Source organism: Euprymna scolopes, chromosome 2, assembly GCF_053919585.1.
Source record: "Euprymna scolopes isolate OS-2025 chromosome 2, ASM5391958v1, whole genome shotgun sequence".
In the NCBI taxonomy this organism is placed as follows: domain Eukaryota; kingdom Metazoa; phylum Mollusca; class Cephalopoda; order Sepiida; family Sepiolidae; genus Euprymna; species Euprymna scolopes.
In genome coordinates this window covers 78,172,172-78,193,498 of record NC_136483.1, presented here as the reverse complement: position 1 = coordinate 78,193,498, position 21,327 = coordinate 78,172,172, and the positions used below count along the sequence as shown (strand labels likewise).

The 21,327-nt window shown below is 38.3% G+C and overlaps 1 long non-coding RNA gene across 1 annotated transcript in view; it reads right to left on the bottom strand.

Annotated features, from left to right (window-relative positions):
* Positions 1-207: 207 nt before the first annotated feature.
* LOC145292783 (uncharacterized) overlaps positions 208-21,327 on the bottom strand; it is a 48,646-nt gene continuing 27,526 nt past the window's right edge. The window contains exon 2 of the long non-coding RNA XR_013869602.1: positions 208-2,373. This is a non-coding gene — a long non-coding RNA (uncharacterized LOC145292783). The remainder of the gene's footprint in view (positions 2,374-21,327) is intronic.

Below are 21,327 nucleotides of genomic sequence, written 5' to 3'. Positions count from 1 at the left end.
CCCCGGTTAAGTGACGTTCCAAGAAACAATACAAATATTAACAAAGATATTTTGGGAACAAAGCTCTCTATTTAATACTTGCTGACAATGCCTAAATCTGATGAAAAAAGATTTGGAGGATTACACATTGTATGCAAGTTCATTAAATAGATGTTATATTAGGAATAAGCGTATGGTGGCAAGAAGGAACCAGACAAACAATATAGATTTAAAATTTAAATGATTGATTTTTTAATCGTTTATTTATAAAAACAAACTTAACGAAAAAGCAAAAATAAACAAAGTATTCAAAGCTCGTAAGCATGATGCGTACGAGAGTGTGTTTAATGTCGGGAAGAAAGCCAATAATTATCCCATGCTGGTTGACTTGCTGTGACTCTGGACGATTGCTGTTTGTCGCTCAGGCTGGCGTTTTTATAGTCATGACGCAGACGTAGGTGAAGGCAAAAAGAATTATGATTAGGCACCGCCAAAAATGGCCGCAAAATCAAGTTGTTGTTGTTTTTTAAAACTAAATTACATTTATTAAAATCCATTATTTCTGAGTAACTTTTTTTTCCAGAAAGATAAAACCCTGAATTTTATCATATAGAAAACAGAATAATGTAAAACTTTTTCTACTATTTTTAATTCAATTTTAAATGTTAAATTTTCCCAAAAAGTTAATTGATATTTTTTATCTTGCACAAAAAACGTACTTAAATATTTAAAAAAAAGGGTTTTTGAAATAATTTATTTATTCATTTATTGTCTAACTAAGATTTAGGATGATTTTCTAAGAGAATATGCAAAAATATTATAATATAAGTACCTGAATTTCAAATAATTCCACTTATTCATATAGGTAACCAGATATTTCGCGTCGCCGTAGAGTTCAGATCGACTCTGTTTACGTTTTCTTTTGATGAGACGAAAACTATGGAAGACCAAACAGGCCAAAAAAACTTATTTTTCAGTGACGAAAATTTCAATGTATTATTAAGCTGAGGCTGGCCAGTACCAGATGGGTGACCATTAATATGAGTTTGGTTTTTAATGTGTATGTGTGTGGGGGCCAGGCTCCCCAAAATGGGGGCAGGGGGCAATTTAAAGCAGAATAAAAAAAAATATTTCAGCGCGTTTGGTCCACCGTAGTCGAAAGGCGGCAAACGTTTTCAAACGAGACCGAAAAAAATGATGCTATTTTTAACACAAAGGGCACAATATTTATCGAATTTTTTTTTTTGTATCGATTATTCAAAGCATGCTCTGTTTAATAATGGTCATGCATTATTCGGCTCGCTAAAAAAAAATTGTTAATTTATTTATCAAAAATTTTAAAATGGCTTTTTTCGTATAAATATTAAAAAAATTTTTTTTTTGTTTTGCTTAAATTAAATTAATTATTTTACTTAACATATTCACCGAATTTCACACTTCAAAACTCAAAAGCGGGATAATTAAACACAATCGAAGTTCTGATATTCAGACGTCAAAATAAGGTATGCAAACAATTTTTTTTTTTTTTTTTTTTAATCTATAATTCTGTCCCTTACAACAACACAATATGTTGTGTTCAGTTTCAGATGATTATTTTAAGCATATTTGTTTCCACTTCAAAACAAGGGGGGGGTTGTAAGCAGAAATATATATATATATATATAAATATCGTTTATGAAAAATAAGTACACTGTTATAAAGTTCATTCTTCTCTTAATAATCGCTGAAAATTTCGTATTGATCGGATAATTACCTGATTTTTGGTAGATTTTTAAAAAGACGGTCCGTCAAAAAGTACTGACCTGCCCCCCCCCCCAGTTTTGGCGGTGCCTAATTATGATTATTGGCTTGAGATTTGCTTTTTAAATGTGTTTTATGTGGTTTAAAGCGTTGTAGGGAATCGTCTGTTTAGTGTATGTATGCATGTGTTATTTCGATTTAAAGCTGAGAAAGTTGTGAATGTAATCTAGTCGGTGTTGTATTGTTGCAGTGTTTCGTGGAATAGTTATTTGCATTTATATGCTGCCTGAGTTGCGTTTACTGCGATGTTTTTGTTTTGTATTTTGGTTTTTCTTTTGCTGTGTGGCCTTATCTGGCGGTTTTCTTGGTTGAAGTGATGTGCAAGCTATTCTATTAATATGTGTATGTGACAGAATGGGCTTTGAAGTTGCCGTGTGTATTTATTGAGTTCATGTGCATTGCATCGATGAACGGATTTTTCTTAGCATCGCCATTATTGTCGCTGTCGCAGCTGCTGCTGCTTTTCTGGTTTATTCATGTAAATATGGAGGGATATGCGAATATAACATAGATACTGTGAAAAGTTCCAATTAAAAGAGATAACATCTGACATGTTTAAATGCCTAATATTCATACAAGACTTAACCTCTGCATCTGAAAAAAAGAAATGAAAACTTGGTTACTAACAAAGATGGAGCAGAATCAAAACATTACTCACCAAAATTTAACAGAAAAATGCCAAAATATTCTAAACTTGTGACTGAACAATGCATAAATCGAAGAACTAGATATAAAACAATATTCACGTGATTAAAGAATAAGGAATAAAGTAGCTGTAACCTTTTCATGCAGCAGGACCCTATCTAATCGTTCCCATGGTCGCACCCAGTCAGTCTTCAATCGTGGTCGGGTGTTTCTCAGTCCTCCTTGAGTCGAGGGTTGATATGCCATTTGCTCTACAGGTTGATCGTACGCTGAAAAAGCCGTAGCTCAACAGATCGCCATCCGGCAGCAAAGAAAATTCAGTTCACAAACAGAAAAAAAAAAAAACTTCGTTTTTCTCTCTGTACTACTTATTAAGTCCAAAAAAAAAATATATATATAGAAGTTTTCTTTACAAATACAATGGTTAAACAAGTCCATGCAAGTCACGACATCTTGTAAGCCTGTGATTAAATCTTACACTCTTTTTCTGCTTAGCGGTGGGGTTGTGGCGAAACAGGGAATCACGGAGAAGCGGGGGTCGATTTACTCGTCGATAATTCAACCGACTCTTACTCTTGAAATACACACAATCTGTTACTTTGCGGCTCCACTTTCATTTATATATATTGGGGTGGGGTAGGCTGCATAGTTTCTGCAACCAATCACCCACAACAGTGTCAACTTCCAACATATTTCAATTGGTCCCTTCAGAATGCAGGAATTCTCCCATGAATTGCACCTGTGAACCTGCAAGCGGTTTTCTTATAACCCTTCAGTCATGTCTGTAACCTCAGGTCAGGAAACTGTACTCAAAATCCAAACATCTCTTCTCTAAACCTTGAGTCATCACTCATTTGCACCGACTCACAAAATATGTTTTTGTACAGCTCTCAAAATGACATTGTCGATTTATTAAATAAAATCATATATTATATTCTTTTTCTCAGCGAGGTTTTTTGCTGTCATCTGGGCACACCAATATTCAATAAAAATCACATCTGCCCGTTTTTCTTCAGTGAAGTTTGAGTTTTCGAACCCTTTTTGGAAAGCTCAACTGCCCCCTGGAACGGTCATCTCACAGTAACAAAAGAAATTATTTCCAAATTCATCCGTGTTATAGTTGTGGGGAATTACATTTATATCAAGACTGCCTATTTATAAACAAAAAATTGACATGCTTGTGAATTCAAAGAACATAAATTCTCCCTCTGTAGGTGCAAAGCAAAACTGGGAGGGAGGTAAAAAATAAAATAAAAAGTAAAAACGTTGTACAGTACATGACTGAACAAACAACAGAGAAAGGTATAAAAAAAAAAAAAAGAAGATAGATTAATATCGATTTCAATAATAAAATCACTAAAATTCGAGGCAGATACTTAATGCTGAGACTTGGGAAAAAAAGTCTAACGCTAATGGATTTTTTAAAAAATGTAAAGTGTTACCGGTAACAAGTTAACATTTATGGGTGACACTTGCTTAAATGTTTCCTTTAACAAAAAACGAAGGCATTAAAAGTTTTGTCATGTGAAATTCACAGAATTTATTAAAAACAAACTGAATAAAAGAATTAGACCTATTTAATATTCCAATAAATAATTTCTGCAATAAAATACATGGCATTATGACAAATTGAGACAACCTTAAATAAGAATTTTTAAAAATTCCAAGAAATTTCTTTAGAAGGACTTAGATTATGTTATAAAGCTAAGGCAAAGTTCGAGTTGAAAAAAAAATGTAGTACTAGTTTTCTGACATAAAAGACCAGTACTCTATGCTTAAGTAGAAATCATTGATAAGGAGCTAGAATGACTAGAAAAGCAAAGGGTAATAGAAAAAACTCACTACAGCCCTTGTATATGTAAAGAAAAAATAAATAAAATCAGAATTTGTGCTGATTCTTTTACCAGTCTTAATGATTGTTTAAAAAAAAACAAAAAAAAACGATTCCTTCCCAACAGTGGAAAGATTTTTGCAAGACTAAATGGTGAGTGAATATTTTCTTAATTAAATTTGTCAGGGGCATATTTGCAAATCCCAGTGAAAAAATGTGTGCCTAATTATTAACCATTAATACACATAAAAAATTATTTAAAATAAGACGACTACAATGTGGAATAAAACTGGCACCTGCTACCTTCCAACAAATGATAGATATAATGTTAGCGGACCTGGACTTCACAACTGCTTATTTAGATGATATTCTAATAAAAAGTGAAAATTGTGAAAAGCATATGAAACACGTAAGTGTTCAAAATAAGAAAAGAATTTGGTTTTAAACTGAGTATGAAAAACGTAAATTTTTCTATAAAAAAGCAAATATCTAAGACAGATAATTGACAAAAATGGTAAGACTCCTGATCCAAACCAGGCAGGCACAATAAAATACATACTTGAACTGACTAACGTCATCATACTTTTGAGGTTTAGCAAATTAATACAATAGCTATATACTGAATATCCATATTTTAAATCATTTACTAAAAAAAAGTGTAAAATTGAGGTCGACAAACGACTGTCAAAGGCATCAACATCAAACTTTATCAAACTCTAATGAAAGGAAATAAGTTGCAAGTAATTTTAGTTTGGGAGCAGTTTTGTTACACAAAGAAGATTATGGTAAACTAAAACCGATCTAACATGTTTCAAAGACGCCACTTCCGATGGAAAAGAACTAGTCATAATATTTACAATAAAAAAAATTTCATAAATACTTGCACGGTAGAGAATTTATATTGTAAATGGACCATCGACCATTGTTAGTAATATTTGGTTCAAAACAAGGAGTACAAATGCACACTGCAAATCGTTTACAGAAACGGACAATAGTGCTGCTAAATTATTCTTTCAAAATGGAATATTTATCCTCAAAACAGATCACACGTGCAGACGGTTTATCCAGATTAATACTAAAAAATAGTGAATCATTAGAGATCATTATTACTTCCTTAAGGTTTTAGCTGGACATAGAATATGTTCTAAATAATACAGTAAAAGAACTGCCAGTTACACTTGAGGAGATAAAATTTTAAAAAAATTTGATAAGTGATAAGTTCATAAATAAAACAGTTAAGGTATCAGAAAAATAAAGCATTATGTAATGGCATATTGATATATGAAGACCAAGTGATCGTATCTGCAGTGCTGATAAAGAAAATTTAAAAAGATTTTCACACTGGACCTCTAGGAATTCATAGAATGAAGACACTTATGCCGACTTTAATAAACTGGCCTGCAATAGATAAAGATATTGAAAATATGGTGAAAACATGCAAAAATTATGCATCTGTAGTAAAAACACTGCCAATAAAATTCAGCTCTTGGCCTAAGACAAACTGTGGTCTCGTCCGCACACTGACTATGCTAGGCTAATAAAAGGAACATACATTTTCATGTTAGTAAACAGTTTTACTAAATGGCCAAAAGTTGTCACATGCAAAACACTAACAAGTAAAAACACAATAAACAACTTATAGGAATTGTTCACATGATTTTTTCTAACCATGGCATGCAAAGAATTGGAAAATATTTGTAATATACTTTCAACAAATCACCTAAAAAATGCGCCTTATCACCCAAGATCAAACGGCCTAGTTGAGAGTTTTATTGACATAGTCAAAAGAGCGATCAAAAAGGCAAATGGTGTCAAAGAAGAAAATGAAGAACTACGAAAATCTTTACCTGTTTATAGAATAACATCAAATGTGTTGCACTGACGCGAACTGATGCAGATTTAATGTTTGCTGGGAAAGTATGTTCAGTTTTTGATAAATTGATTCCTTCGAAAATGGAAACTAAGGAAAGAAATAATACCTTGATTCAAAATTAAGGTTTTGGCAAAAAAAAAAAAACGCCTTGATCATTAAAAAAAAAAATGGATGAACAAATGAAAATGTACTCTGATGGAGACTATCGAAAAAGATCCCAAAAGGAAAAAATATGATGTTCAACAGACATAAAAATTTTAAGGGGGAAATATTGTGACATGGCTCATACCATATGATTTCCGGTCACCCAGAGATATAAAAGGAGGTGCGCAGAGCATACAAGAGAACGCCTATTCCAGTAACATGATTTATGACTAACACTTACTATTGTAAATATGGCTTGTTATTGTCCCATTACTTAATGAAATAGTTGTCTACATTTATTCTGTCTTATCATTCTTTTATGTGAGATACAAGATATAGTTACATCTAATATTTAACACAAAAACAAAAAATAAACTTTACTATTTTGTGTCCAATATTGGGTGCGTGGAGGGCTTATCCTCTATTTAAAAATATAGGGGAAGGAACCTAGCCCCCATAACTTAGATAAATCAATGTTATTTCCTTGAAAACAAGATAATAAATATTTATTTAAACATATTTATTTTAAAATAGGTGAGGAGGGGCTTAGTCCCTATTTACAACTATAGAAGTGGGAATCTAACCCCACTTCCACCAAAAAGAAACTTTTTTATTTGCTTGAAAACAACAACATTCATGTAAAAATATTTATTTGAAAATATTAAGGAGTCTTAGCCCCTATTTAAAACTACAGATGAGAGTCTCAGCCTCATCTCTAAACCAAATTTATTTGATTGAAAACAAAGGAATAAATACTTGTATTATTTAGATTATTAGGACTACTGTTCTCGGGTTGGATGTTATTCTTATATTTCAGTAACGTACGATCTTCTTTAAGTGGATTTTATCAAACTCAGGAATTTTTATGTTGAACCTTTTCCTATTTATTCATTTGTGACTTTTTTTTTTTTGCCATGCACCATTATTATGATAACATTAAAATATACTATAAATTTATTTTATTTTTGCATAAATTCGTTAGGTAAAAAAATGCAGTTGAATTTATAAGGTTCTGAAAAATATTAGGTTGGCGCAAAAACAATATCGGTTTCTCACATAGGTTATTTTTATATATGATTTCTGAATTAATTCATTGATATATATATATATATATATATATATATATATATATATATATATATATATATATATATATATAGCCATGTTAAATATTGTGCTAAAGTGCGTTTTTCGCACTATTGAATTGTGTTATACATTACCGTTTTCCATCTCTTCATTCATTTTTGTGCAGGTTTTTCAACAGCATGGACAAAATTCAAATCCACACGATTTTCTTGTTTCAGTTCAAACTAGGCCAAAAAGCTGCTGAGACAGTTTGTATATTAATGATGTGTTTGGCCCAGGAACCACTAATGAATGTGTGGCACAACGGTGGTTCAAGACATTTCACAATGGTGATGAGAGCCTGAAGGATGAAGATGGTCGCAGCCAGCCGACTGCGATTGATAACAAACATTTGAAAGCCTTAATTGAAGCTGATCCTCACAAAACCACACAAGAAGTTGCTGTTGAACTCGCGTTCGACCACTTAAAAGTCGTTTGCTATTTAAAGCAAATAGGGAAGTCAAAAAAGTTGGATAAATGGGTGCCACATGAATTTAACGATAATAAAAAAAAATTCTACGCTCCTTCTGCGTGAAAAAACGACCCATTTCTTGAGCGAATTGTGACGTATGATGAGAAGCGGATCCTCTATGACAACCAGTGACGTTCGGCACAGTGGTTGGATGCTAAAGAAGCTCTACAACACTTCACAAAGCCGAAATTGCACCAAAAAAGGTTATGGCGACTGTTTGGTGGTCTGTGACAGGTCTCGTCCATCACAGAATCCAGGAGAAATAATTACAGTAGAGAAGCACTGCTGACAAATTGAGGAAATGCACCAGAACCTCCAATGTATGTTTTTTTTTTATTGCATTTTCACCCCAAACAAGGCAAATTGCCACTTTGATGTAGGGGGGCTACTATCAGGGGCAACAACTACAGGGATACTATGTAGGGATTTGAGCAGCAAGATGTCAGTTCACGTTACACTTGAACTTCTGCATGTCAGTACAGTTGGGGAAGCAGGGACCTGGAATGGAATTCCAGAGTCTAGCGATTCTGGGGAAGAAACTACTGGAGTAGAAAGATCTTTTACATCTATGGATCTCTACTGTGTGGGGGTGGGATTTAGCTGCCTGTTGGGTTTGTTGACGGTGTCTACGTCGTGAAGGCACAAGTGTCTGCAGTTCGCCAGAGCATTCACCATTAAAATACTTGTAGAAGGGGCAGAGGGATGCAACATTTCGTCGATGGGACAGAGGCTGAAGCTTAGATGCCAGTTCAGGGCCTATCAGATTGGTGACTCTCTTTTGAACCTTGTCTAGGAGCGAGAGACTAGTAGCAGATGCACCAGCCCAAATGTGACAGCAATACTCCATACATGGGCGAATGGTGGCCTTATAGAGGTACAGGATACTTTCGGGTGTTAGTAGTTTTCTAGCATGGTAGAGAGAGTTTACCTTCTTCACAGCGGCCCTGGCAATGCTTCAATGTAATTTTTCCAAGTCATGTTTGCTGTGAACGTTAGGCCAAGGAGTTTGAAAGATGTACTCTCAGATAAAGAATCACTGGCCATTGCTATTGGTGGCAGAGAAGGTTTCTTGTAATTATTGAAGGAAACCAGTTTAGTCTTGGCCGCATTGAATGTGATCATCCATTTTTGTCCCCATTCCACTACAGATTGGAGGTCATCCTCTAGTGTTTCTGCCATTCCTTTAGATATGTATTCATTTGTTTCCTGTCATGCCTGTTATAGAGTGTGATGTCATCAGCATACCCATCTCAGAGGCAATTTTGTCAGGGAGGTCATTTATAAATATTAGGAACAATAGAGGTCCAGGATAGACCCTTGAGGCACTCCCGCATTTATATCATATTGTTTAGATGTATGACCGTCGAGGACAACTTGGATTTTTCTCTTATCTAAGAAGGATTTAATTATCTTAAGTATTCTACCAGTGATACCGTATGATCTAATTTTCCTGAAGAGACCCTCATGCCATACTCTGTCAAAAGCCTCTCCCGCTTTGTCCAGTGACTGGTATATACGTTCAGAGATTACAGTTAGGATGTCTGCTGTGGAACGGGCTTGTCTAAATCCATATTGTTGGTCAGTCAGAAGTTTAGCATCTGTAAGGTGATTGACTAGAGCATGGTTAATTATGGTCTCAAATATTTTGGCGAAAAGTGGGAGGAGGCTAATGGGGGCGATAATTTGATGGGTCAATTCTTTCGCCAGAATTCTTGAATACTGGTACCACAGAAGCAGGTTTCCAACAGTCCGGAAAGCAAGATTCATTAAGGCATTTGTTGTAGAGTTTGGAGAGAACTGGAGCTACTTCGGCTGAGCACTTTTTTAATAGCACAGCTGGGATGAGATCAGGTCCACATGCTTTTGAAGTGTCAAGGTTTTTTATGATAGCATGCACCTGAGCAGGGGTGATTTTCAGATCGTCTAGTGTGGCATCTGTTCACAAAGGAAAGTCAGGTAGGGGTGGTTGGTTGGAAGAGTCCAATGTGGAATTTGAGGCAAACCGACTGGCTAGCATGTTCGCCTTCTCGGTTGCTGAGCAAACAACCTTGTGATTGTTGGTTAGTGGGGGAATTGTTGATTGCCCATTATTTACTATACTGTTCCTAATTTTTGTGCTTCAATGCGTTTTATAGTGGTTTCAGTAAATTCTCTCTTAGCTGTCACTATTTCTTTCTTAACGTTACTTCTAGCTTCTATATACTTCTGTCTGTTTGAACTGGACATGTCAGTTAAATCTGCGATAGACATGCTGCCTTTGAGCAATGGCAGTTGTGCAAGTAGAAGTAAACCATTGGGGAGAGTGGGGGTTGCTATAAAATTTCCGCATGGGAACATGTGCTTCAGTTGCCGTTTTGAACCATTCAGTGGTCTCATTTGCACACTGTTCAGCAGGAAGAGAAAAACTATTTTCCCATGGGGCATCTCTGATAAGATCTTTGATGGCTTCCCAGTCTGTCTTTTTATAATATATCGTTGTTTTGAGCACTGGCTCTTCAGTTTTGGGTCTAGAGTTTAGGGTGATTTCGACCATTATCACTGCATGATCAGTGTTCCCAAGTGGGCTGTCAGCATCCGTTATACAATCATCGGGAACTGTGGTCAGAAACAAATCTAGAAGTGATGCATGTTATTCTTGCTGGTCAGGGAAACGGGTTGGAAATGTAACCATTTGTGATAGGGAGTGAGATATAGAGAAGCTATGTGTTGTGCTGCTTGCTGCATCTGTGTAAGTAGAGAATTCAAGTTTTTGTGGTGGACATTAAAGTCACCAAATACATGTACTTGTGTGCTAGTGTCGAGGGAGAGTGCTGTGTCTATGCTGTCAGAGACTTTGTTTATTATGGTGCAGTCCTGGGTCGAGGGGGAGCGGTAGAGAAAATAAAAGTAGCTAAAGTTATGTTGCATGTTTAGTCTAAAGCACATAAAGGCTTGATCGTCCGATTCTAGGTTTGTTTCTCTAGTCAAGGGAAGGGTGTTACGAATGTAGACTCCAAGTCCGTGCATATGTCTGTCAAAGTCCTTACAGCAGTGTGAGAAAGATCCAGTAATGTTAAAGTAGTTAGAAGGGATGGAAGAGTGTAGGTTAGTCTCACTTAGTGCTAAGATATCCGGGATATTTGTTAGGAGAAATGCTTCAACATCAGCTAAATTAGTTCTAAGCCCACGGATGTTCGTGAATGCAAGCCTTAAGGGAGGAGGCAAGTTGGATTTGTTTAACCCTAAGCCTGGTTTAAGCTTATTTTTTGATTGTACTGTCATGTTTTTATAGAGTTTCAGTTAGGTAAGGGGGAACTGAACAAGAGGTTATGCAGAGTATCAGACATGCATCACAAGTAGACCATCAGCTGACCTTTTTTCAACTAAGACTGTGGCCTCAGGTAAGCCCACTGGGGATGAGTGCAGGGTCCCTTTCCATGGCACTACAAACATCCTGATATCATACAACTGTTGATGGAGCAGCCGCTCTAAACGCTACCAAAGAGTTAGGGATCCTGTTCTACCAGTCGGAAACAACAGCCAGGAACTGTCAATCTGGTATCCTCAACCCATCAGAAGAAGGTCAACCCAATCTAATTGTACAGGCATATGTAGTACTCAAGCACTCCCAAGTGCCCAGTTTTGAGGGGGTGGGATGTGTCAGAGTGGGGAAACTGGCGTTCATTGCCCTAGACAAGAAACCAGATCTACCACTGAGTGTTTCTGTCGAATCTCTATGATAGCGTCTCTGCACCTGACTAAATAGGCAAAGAAGGAGTATGAAAGCCGGGCGATAGATAGAGCCTATCTACTCCTTACGCAGTTTAGGTTTGCAGACCAGTAATTTGTTTGAGTTACCAGCTTTAGGAAGGTTGTCATCCAAGACTGGAGAGGCCTCCCACCCCTTAGGTTTAGTTTCAGAGTTTTCCTTTTCCTAGACGGATGATCTGGGAAGATCTACTGGGTCCATCAGCACTGAGAGAGTTTGCTCTGTGCCTGGGTCCTAATCCAGGTATTTCTGCGACCCCACGTGGTTAGTTAATGTTACAGGGTTAGTTTGTAGAGGTTATATATCTACTGAATAGTTACACTCCTCGAAGTGATTTAGGGACATTGCTATTTCATTGTTACTCAAAAAAAAAAAAAAAGGCTCATGCAGTGGAAGCAATTATGTGAGCAGGCTTGTTAGAAAGGCATTAGTGTGGATTAAGATTTAGATTTTTAAATTTTTTATTTTATTTATATGTTAGATTAGGTACAGGATAACGTTATAGTATGAGTAGGTATTAGGAATTGTGCTAATAATTGTGCCCAATCTCTGTATATTTTAGATTACAGGAGGGTTAAGATGCAAGGGCAATACAGTACGGGTATAACTGGAGGTAAATTTTAAGTCATAGCGTGTTCCGTGTGTATAATTGAGTAAATAGATATTTGGGCAAGTTTTCAGTAGATACGAATAGATAGAAGTTGTAGGTGTTAGTGTGTTTCTACTATTGAAGGGAGATGATTTCAGTTGTCATTTAAGAGTCACGGAGTATTTTAATTGTTGCAAAGCCATCTAGGAAGAGGCATTGTTATGTAATGAAGATCGCTTTGCATCTGAGTACATACTTTGGCTGGTAAGTACCTAACTGGATAAGAATGAACACTAATGCATGTCTTAGAGGTAGAAATGTATAGATGTTTAGTGATGACTGTTAAGCGGTTAGAAATGTATAGATGGTTAGTGATGACTGTTAAGCGGTTAGCATGTGAAGATTAGGAGCTGGTAGCTAAGGATTCCACTACTAAGGCGTGTGTAATGTAGAGTTCTAGTACCAGCTTGGGGGGGGGGGTAGAGTAGATTGTTAGCTATCAAGAGACGTGTTATTAACTTACAGAATACAGTAGAGTTTCATTAGGATTTAGAGTTTCAAGTAATGTTTTAGTTTGGGAAACAGAACAAAAAAAAAAATTTTTAAATAAAAATTTTTTTTCTTCTTTTTCCCTATTTAGCATGCAGGTTAGACAAAGGCAGTCGTCTTGGGGGTAAAAAGAAACAATTATTACATGGTGATTCAGAATTCGTATTTATAGGCAGTCATTAAGGTCAGTGACAAAACATTGTATCTATTCAGAAAATAGTCCTAGTAACGCAGCTAAGATCACTGTACATTTCAGTTACAAATATAGTAAAAGTTAAATATAGGCTATATCCAGTGGTTTGGTATAGATATCAAGGAGGCCTCTTTATTAATACAAGCGAGCATATGGTAATTGTAGATATTAAGTATATTACTTAAATAAAGTTCTTCTGACTTCTACGGTAGGAAAAATAAATCCAAGTTTTTGTTAATTTCAGAAAATTTATCTTGCTTAAGCTATTTTTCTCGCTAGCTTTTTTTAGTTTAGGGCATGGAATTAATCATTTATTTATGCTGGAAGAGAACGTGGTTGGTGCTTTGCTAGGTTTGTAGGAGGCGGGGAATTTAAAACCAGGCAAGCCAAGAAAACATGTGAAACAAAGATAAAGACAATAAATACATATATAAATTAATATTAAAATACATATATAAATTAATATTAAAATACATATATAATTACAAATTACAAAATAAAATAAGAAATTTAAAAGAGAAAAAATAACAAAGTTAGCATTTTTTAGGATGAGGATGGATTAGGATAAAAACTTATCTTACTATGAGCACCTCGACATTCCAGCACCACGAGTAACCATATTTAGGTGGAGGGGTGGAGTGATTTCTTTGATCGGATATTGTACGTGATTGTAACTATTTATAGGCGATAAATTCATCTTTCGTATTCAAAACACATGCGTGTAAGATGTTAATTTTACTTGTTTTTTTTTAGCTTTAAGTTATTCTTCTGACTTGTACGGTAGGAAAATAAATCCACGTTTGTGTTAATATCAGAAAATTTATCTTGCCTAAGCTATTTTTATTGCTAGCTTTCTTTAGTTCAGGGCATGGAATTAATCATTTATGTGCCCGAGATTGGTCGATATGAAGGGACCAATTCTCCTCTATGACAAAGCTCCCCCGCATGTTGTTCAACTGACTCTGCAGAAGCTAAACGAATTGGGCTACGAGACTCTGCCTCATCCGATATATTCACCGGATCTCTCGCTCACCGATTATCACTTTTTCAAGCATCTTGACAACTTCCTGCAAATGCTTCAAAAGCCGAGATGATGCTGAATTGGCCTTCAATGACTTCATTGCTTCCAGAACTCTGGATTTCTATGCTACGAGTAATAGGATAAATAAACTTGTTTCTCGTTGGTAAAAATGTGTCGATTCTAATGATTTTATTTCGATTAATAAAGTTTATTATGAAAGGATTTATGATCTTTTGAAGTTGAACGTCAAAAAACAACATTATTTTTGCACTAACCTAATATTTAAAAATTAAATAAAATATTTTCATCAAGAAAAACAATATTGACAAATATTGATGATTAAATTGTAAAAAAAGTTAAATATAAAAAATATATTTATTTTTAAATTCACTTAATTCATGTTGTTGGGATTTTGTACATTTTGCATTATATAGTGGGCCTTTGTTCAGTAAGCTTTTGTCCGGTTTCTCAGCATTGGAAAACTTTTAAAAAAGGTCAGAAAATGAGTAGAAAAAGAAAACTTTGAATATTTTGGAAAACTTGGTGTGAAGTTCAGTTAGGTATAAATGAATTAGTGAATTTAAAGATGTTCATGTTTATATGTGGTGTTAATTCTTTTATTTAATTTTGAGTTTCCATGCTAGTGAAGTGGATGGAAAAAGAAATTTCAAAGGATATAAACACATTTGAACTCTTTTATTACACACAAATAACTTTTTGGCACAAAAATAATCTTTGAACATCTCTTTTTATATAAAAAGGAAGAAGTTTCAACAGATTTTTTTAGTTCTAATTTATTACCTGCCCAAGAGACCAAAGTTAAACACAGAAAATCCGACTGCCCAAAAAGAGAACTATAGATTGGGACGAAAATTAAAATTCTCCAATCTAGAAGAATTTCTCCTTAACTGAGGAAGGATAGAAAAGATGAAGTGCCAATGGGTAAGCATAAAAGTTCAACTTTATATACGTTCAAATAGAATTTTGCATTTGAACAAACAAAATATTTCATGTTATGCAGACTTGTTATTGTATGGAAACAATATTTCGATTTTTAAGGAAAACGAACGAGTACATATGTTTTAAGTCAAGATTTTTACGGACAGATTTGGGCATCCATTTTCAATTTTAGTTGAAATGAGTTTTAGATAGTTTTATCTTCAAATCATGATCTGTAACATGCATCCAGGAGATAAGCGCCCGCGTGTTTGCGTGTTGTGTGGGTACGTGGGAGAGACGGATGAGGGGAAAAAGACTTACCTCGAGACCAGCTCAGCGTTACCGACCAAAAATAGAAAAGAGGGACCAAGATGGCGACCGCCGTCTTTTGTAAAGTATGATGTCTCGCAAAGTCACACGAATTCTCGGAATATGCAAATTTAGCCGGCCTAGAACGACGATAAAAGCGGGTGAGGGGAAAGACGTGGGGAGTGACGATTGAGTTGGCTGGGGAATCGTGTGGCTGTTGCTTCTTGTGCCGTGTTGAGGATATCTTACCGTGTTAAAGAGAGAGTCGGGCGCCATCTTTAATTTTTCCTTACATTTTTTTTCTTACAAGCTATCTCGGCCATTTGGCCTCTAGGACTATGACCGAGTCGAAATTTGACTTAAAGCTCATACCCGAGTTTGACGGGTCCACGTCCATCGTCGACTGGGTTGAAAGGGTCGAGCTGACGTGCGACCTTTGTGAGGTGAAAAGGGTACACACTGTAATTCCCCTGAGATTGGCTGGGGGTGCCTTGAGTGTATATCAGCAACTCAGTGCTGCCGAAAAGGGAGATGTCACCGCAATTAAAGCTGCGCTGTACAAGGCATTTGCCATGGATCCTTGTATAGCCTATGAAAAATTTGCTTCCCGAAAACTTCTACCGGAAGAAAGTGTGGACGTTTTCTTCGCTGAGTTAAAGAAACTCGCAGTTCTGTTCGGTGGAGGGGTGTCGGAGCGGACGCTCGCGTACGCGTTTGTGGCGGGCCTTCCCACTCGGGTGAAGCAGCTACTGAGAGCCTCAACCAGCGTTTCAACAACGACCATGGAACACTTGATGGAACGTGCTCGAGCCATCATCAAAGATGAGGAGGACCTGGGGGAACCAGTTGTGATGGCGACACAGACAGGCCAGATTGGCGCTCGGGAGATTCCGAATCAGAACCCTGCAAGCAATGGGAAATGTTTTCGCTGCGGCCGACGCGGACATTTTGCAAGGAATTGCACCAACAGGGGGCGTGTGCGCTGTTTTAAGTGTGGCAGTTTGGGGCATCTAGCCCAAAACTGTGCGGGAAACATATCAGGGGAGAGGACGTCAGCGCCGCCCTGCTCCCCGAGCAAAATTTGAACAAGGCGCAACCAGTAATAACCGTCTACGTAAACAGGATACCCTGCTCAGCACTTCTCGACTCAGGCTGTTCGCATACTATAGTGAGCACCAGGCTGTGTCCAAGTTGGACTAAGAGGAAGATCAAAGTCACCACGATAGGAGGCGAGACCCAGACATGCTGTGGAGCTGGAACTGTCAAGATCTACACGGACACCGGTGCAGCCAGTAAGATCAATGTGCTCGTGACCCAAGGAAATCTCCTGGGGTTTGACCTGTTGCTCGGATACGATGCCATCAAGGCGCTGGGGGGAGTCGCAATTCATCGGGATGGAAAGGTGCGATTCTTAGAGGCCCCAGTGTGTGCAGCGCTCCATATCGATCGGCCGGATTTTACAGTGGACTACGACTCGCGCAAGAGGGCCTGGATTGCATCTTGGAAGTGGACCGAGGGAATGGCACCGACTAAACTCAAGAATGGGGTTGCAGAGTACCCTATACCCAGTGAGGCCCGAGCAGAATATGAAAGGGAACTAAAGGCGTGGATCCAAGATGGCTGGTTAATCCCCTACCCTGAGGACAAGCTTGGGCCTCCGAAGGGTCTAATACCCTTGATGGCAGTAGTCCAGCATAACAAGTCGAAAGTACGGCCCGTGCTGGACTATAGGGAGCTTAACAAGCATATTGAAGCCTACACTGCCGATGCTGACGTATGCGCCAGTAAGTTGAGGGAATGGCGTCAGAAAGGCACTAATGTCTCAATATTGGATTTACGAAAAGCCTATTTACAGGTGCGAGTTGATGAGACGTTGTGGCCGTTCCAGACAGTTTGGTTCCAGGGGCAGAGGTACTGCCTTACACGCCTTGGCTTCGGCCTAAATGTGGCACCACAGATCATGAAGACTATTGTCAACACAGTATTGTCCCAAGAAAAGCCCATGAGGGACTCAACGTCAGCTTACATTGATGACGTATACGTCAATGAAGATGTACAGCCTGCGTCGTGTGTTAAAGAAAAGTTGGCTCAGTTTGGTCTGGAATGCAAGAATCCCGAACGTTTAAGGGAAGGAGCACGTGTATTGGGATTGGATGTTTATGAAGAGGATGGCACCCTACAATGGAGGCGTGGCAGTGAAATTCCAAGCATCCCCAACCTCGTTACAAGGCGGACCGTTTTTTCTTGGTGTGGAAAACTTGTTGGTCACTTACCGGTCTGTGGCTGGCTCCGCGCAGCTGTTGGTGTGATTAAACGCAGAGCAAATTTAACAACCACGGGTTGGGATGACATATCCGATGATGTCCTACTAACTCTGATGATTAAAGAGACACTGGAGAGAGTGAACAAGAAGGACCCTGCCTGTGGGCGGTGGTGTGTTAACGGAGACAACGTAGGTGTGTGGGTTGATGCCAGTTCTTTGGCGTTGGGAGTATCGTTGGAGCAAGGAGGAAACGTGTTCGAGGATGCGTGTTGGCTGCGGCCCGTAACAGATTCTCAGCATATCAACCTGGCAGAGCTGGACGCTGTTGTAAAGGGGGTAAATCTGGCCCTGCAGTGGCAGTCTAAGAAGTTGACCTTGTACACAGATTCTCTCTGTGTCTACCACTGGGTGTCTGACACACTTTCAGGACGGACACGAATCCGTACCAAGGCAGCAAGCGAAATGTTAATACGGAGAAGGCTAGACACGCTAAAAAACCTGGTATCTGAGTATGGGCTATCACTGAGCGTCACTCTGGTGCCATCACATTGTAATCGTGCTGACCAACTGACCCGTGTACCTCACAAATGGTATGAAGCCGCGAAGATGGGAATGGAGATTACTGCTCGATCTTGTGCAGTTGCAATCGACCCATGTCAAATACAAAAAATTCATGCACAGAGCGGACATCCGGGTATCAAGAGGACCCTTTATTTTGTGAGGCGTGCATACCCAGCAGTGACCAAGATGGATGTCAGACAGATCGTCAGAAATTGTGAGGCTTGCCAGTCTATTGATCCTGCACCAGAGCGATGGCAGAAGGGTCGCTTGGAAGTTGAGAGTGTGTGGCAGCGGCTGGCCATGGATATTACCCATTACAGTGGCAAGCCCTTTCTAACTCTCATTGATTGCGGGCCTACGAGATTTGCGGTGTGGCGGCAGATGACCAGACAGGATTCAGCAAATGTTGTTCGCCACCTATCATCCATTTTTTTTGAGCGAGGTGCGCCGGAAGAGCTCCTGACTGACAATGATGCAGCGTTTTGTAGCCAGCAAGTCCGGCAGTTGTTAGATGAGTGGGGCGTCCGTCTACGGTTGCGATGTGCGCATGTGCCATCAGGAAATGGCATTGCTGAAAGAAGCCATCGCAGCATCAAGAGAATTGCTGCCAGGAAGCGATGTACTATTGCGGAAGCAACATATTGGTACAACATTACGCCAAAGGACGGGACGTCCCCTTCAACCGCACCTGCGAATGCTATTTACACGTACCGAGTTGGAGTGAAGGGAATCAACACTACTCAGCCAACCGACAAGGGAACATATAACAGATATGAAGTGGGAGATCCAGTGTGGGTGCGGCCTCCAGGAAATCGGTGCACCGACAAGTTTAAGCGAGGACACATATCTGGAGTGATTAGCCAGCAGTCTGTTTTGGTCGATGGAACCCCACGACATGTGCGAGATCTTCGCCCAGCTACCGAGGTGCGTCATACAACTACAGAAGAAAGCAGTGAAGCGTCTAGCGATGAGCTGCCGATGCACGGATTCAGTGAGCCCCTTCCAGAGACTGATAGCGATACTTCATCTGATGAGGCGGAACCAGATCCAGAGCCCGAATCTGAAACAGTGAATGTACCTCTTCGCAGAAGCACACGCACTAAAAGGCCACCCCCCAGTGCTCTCTATGTGATCATCAGATCAGGGGGGAGTGTAACGTGCATCCAGTAGATAAGCGCCCGCGTGTTTGCGTGTTGTGTGGGTACGTGGGAGAGACGGATGAGGGGAAAAAGACTTACCTCGAGACCAGCTCAGCGTTACCGACCAAAAATAGAAAAGAGGGACCAAGATGGCGACCGCCGTCTTTTGTAAAGTATGATGTCTCGCAAAGTCACACGAATTCTCGGAATATGCAAATTTAGCCGGCCTAGAACGACGATAAAAGCGGGTGAGGGGAAAGACGTGGGGAGTGACGATTGAGTTGGCTGGGGAATCGTGTGGCTGTTGCTTCTTGTGCCGTGTTGAGGATATCTTACCGTGTTAAAGAGAGAGTCGGGCGCCATCTTTAATTTTTCCTTACATTTTTTTTCTCCTATCTTGAAAACAACATGAACAAAATCATCAGTATTGTTTTTTAAATACCAAACAATTACGAAATGAGAGATGAAATAATAATAGATTTTAACCACTTTATTCAGAATAAAAAAAAAATATATTACTATAGCTTCCAAATGAATGACATGTATTTTTAATAATTTTTACACATTTGTTGATTCTTTATTAATTTATGACATAAAATTCAAATAAAATTAAAATTGTTTTCCCAATTTCACTGTAAAATGATCCAGGTGCAATCCTCCAATCCATGATCCAAGTGCAATCCTCCAATCCATAGTTACTTAATTCAGAGAGGAGAGAGAGCACATTATTAGAGAGCTGCAACAGCGCTCTTACAACCAGACACCATCTACATCTGTGGTGTCTGCAACAGAGGCTGTTGATCCAGGATTGGCTTGCATAATCACGGCAGATGCTGCAATTTGACAATAGACTAATTTGAGGTGTAGAACTTAATTGTCTCCTGAAACAACCAACAATTCAGAATCATCCTACCTTATCAATATTACAGAATTTTCAAGACACCACAAATGTTTGGCTTATTAAAAAAAATTGAAAAACAGATCTGTTTAATATTTAGATGAGTAAAAGGAGAAGTCAGTTCACTATGTAATTTTTTCCATAAATTGATTGCTAGATGTTATGACAGTTTCTCATGTAGATAGTCAATTCAAAAGCTAACATAGTGAACTGAACCTACCCCACGACCCATTTAAAATATAAACAGGTATTTTTTTCAAAAATGTTTTTTTTATAATCTTACAAGTTGAGACTGAATAGCGTGTAAACATGTAATATCTACAACTGTGCAATGTTTGTTGGTAATGAAGCATAAAATTGATAAAAAATGTGATCCGATCATTTGCCAGGAAGAGTAATTGGGTTTGTCGTAGAGACATCTCTTGAACTGTTGTCACGTCCTGAGAATGGCAATAAGCTCCCTGGATGTTAGACACGATCAAATAATAGGCACATCCCCTTACATCAAAGAGTCGATATGATGTGAACGGCTATAATTGGCTAACAAGTCTAGTTATTGTCGTGTCTTCATTGTGTCATTACGGGCAGCATTTCCATCATCGTTAATAGCAGGTATTCTTTGTGACAGGATCTGCTTCTCTGAAAATTGAACACTTGTACAAAATAGCAAACAAGACATATTGGATCAAAATATAGATTTATTTTTACACTGAAGAAACATATTTAGTTAAAACTCATTGAGGCCCAACATGTGCTTCCAAATGGCATTTGCAGCCAAACTGCTATATGTCTACCTTCGACAGAGTCCAACTCTTTGACTGCTTAAAAAATAGAATTCTTTTCTCTTTGTAAGAGAGAGAGAGAGAGAGAGAGAGAGAGAGAGAGAGAGAGAGAGAGAGAGAGATTCGTACATAACAGGCTTGGTGACTTGGTTGAGTTTTATAAACAACTGTCAATCTGATTACATAAATAATCTCAGTCACACATGTCACCTGTCAATCAGAGCCAACCTGTTACACACTGACATTTTGAAATATCTGCCTCTGTCTGTATCTGCGCATCTCCTCACGAGTACAGAATAACCCTGGTACAAGGTTAATTAATGCAGACGCCCTCCCCTGCTCCCCCAATTTGGCAACAGGCTGGTTTGAGATGTAAAACTCCATTGTCTCCTGAAGCAGATGAAGTATAATGGGGGGGGGGTTCACCTCAAATACACAAACGGAATGTTCAAGAAAGATTATCGCTA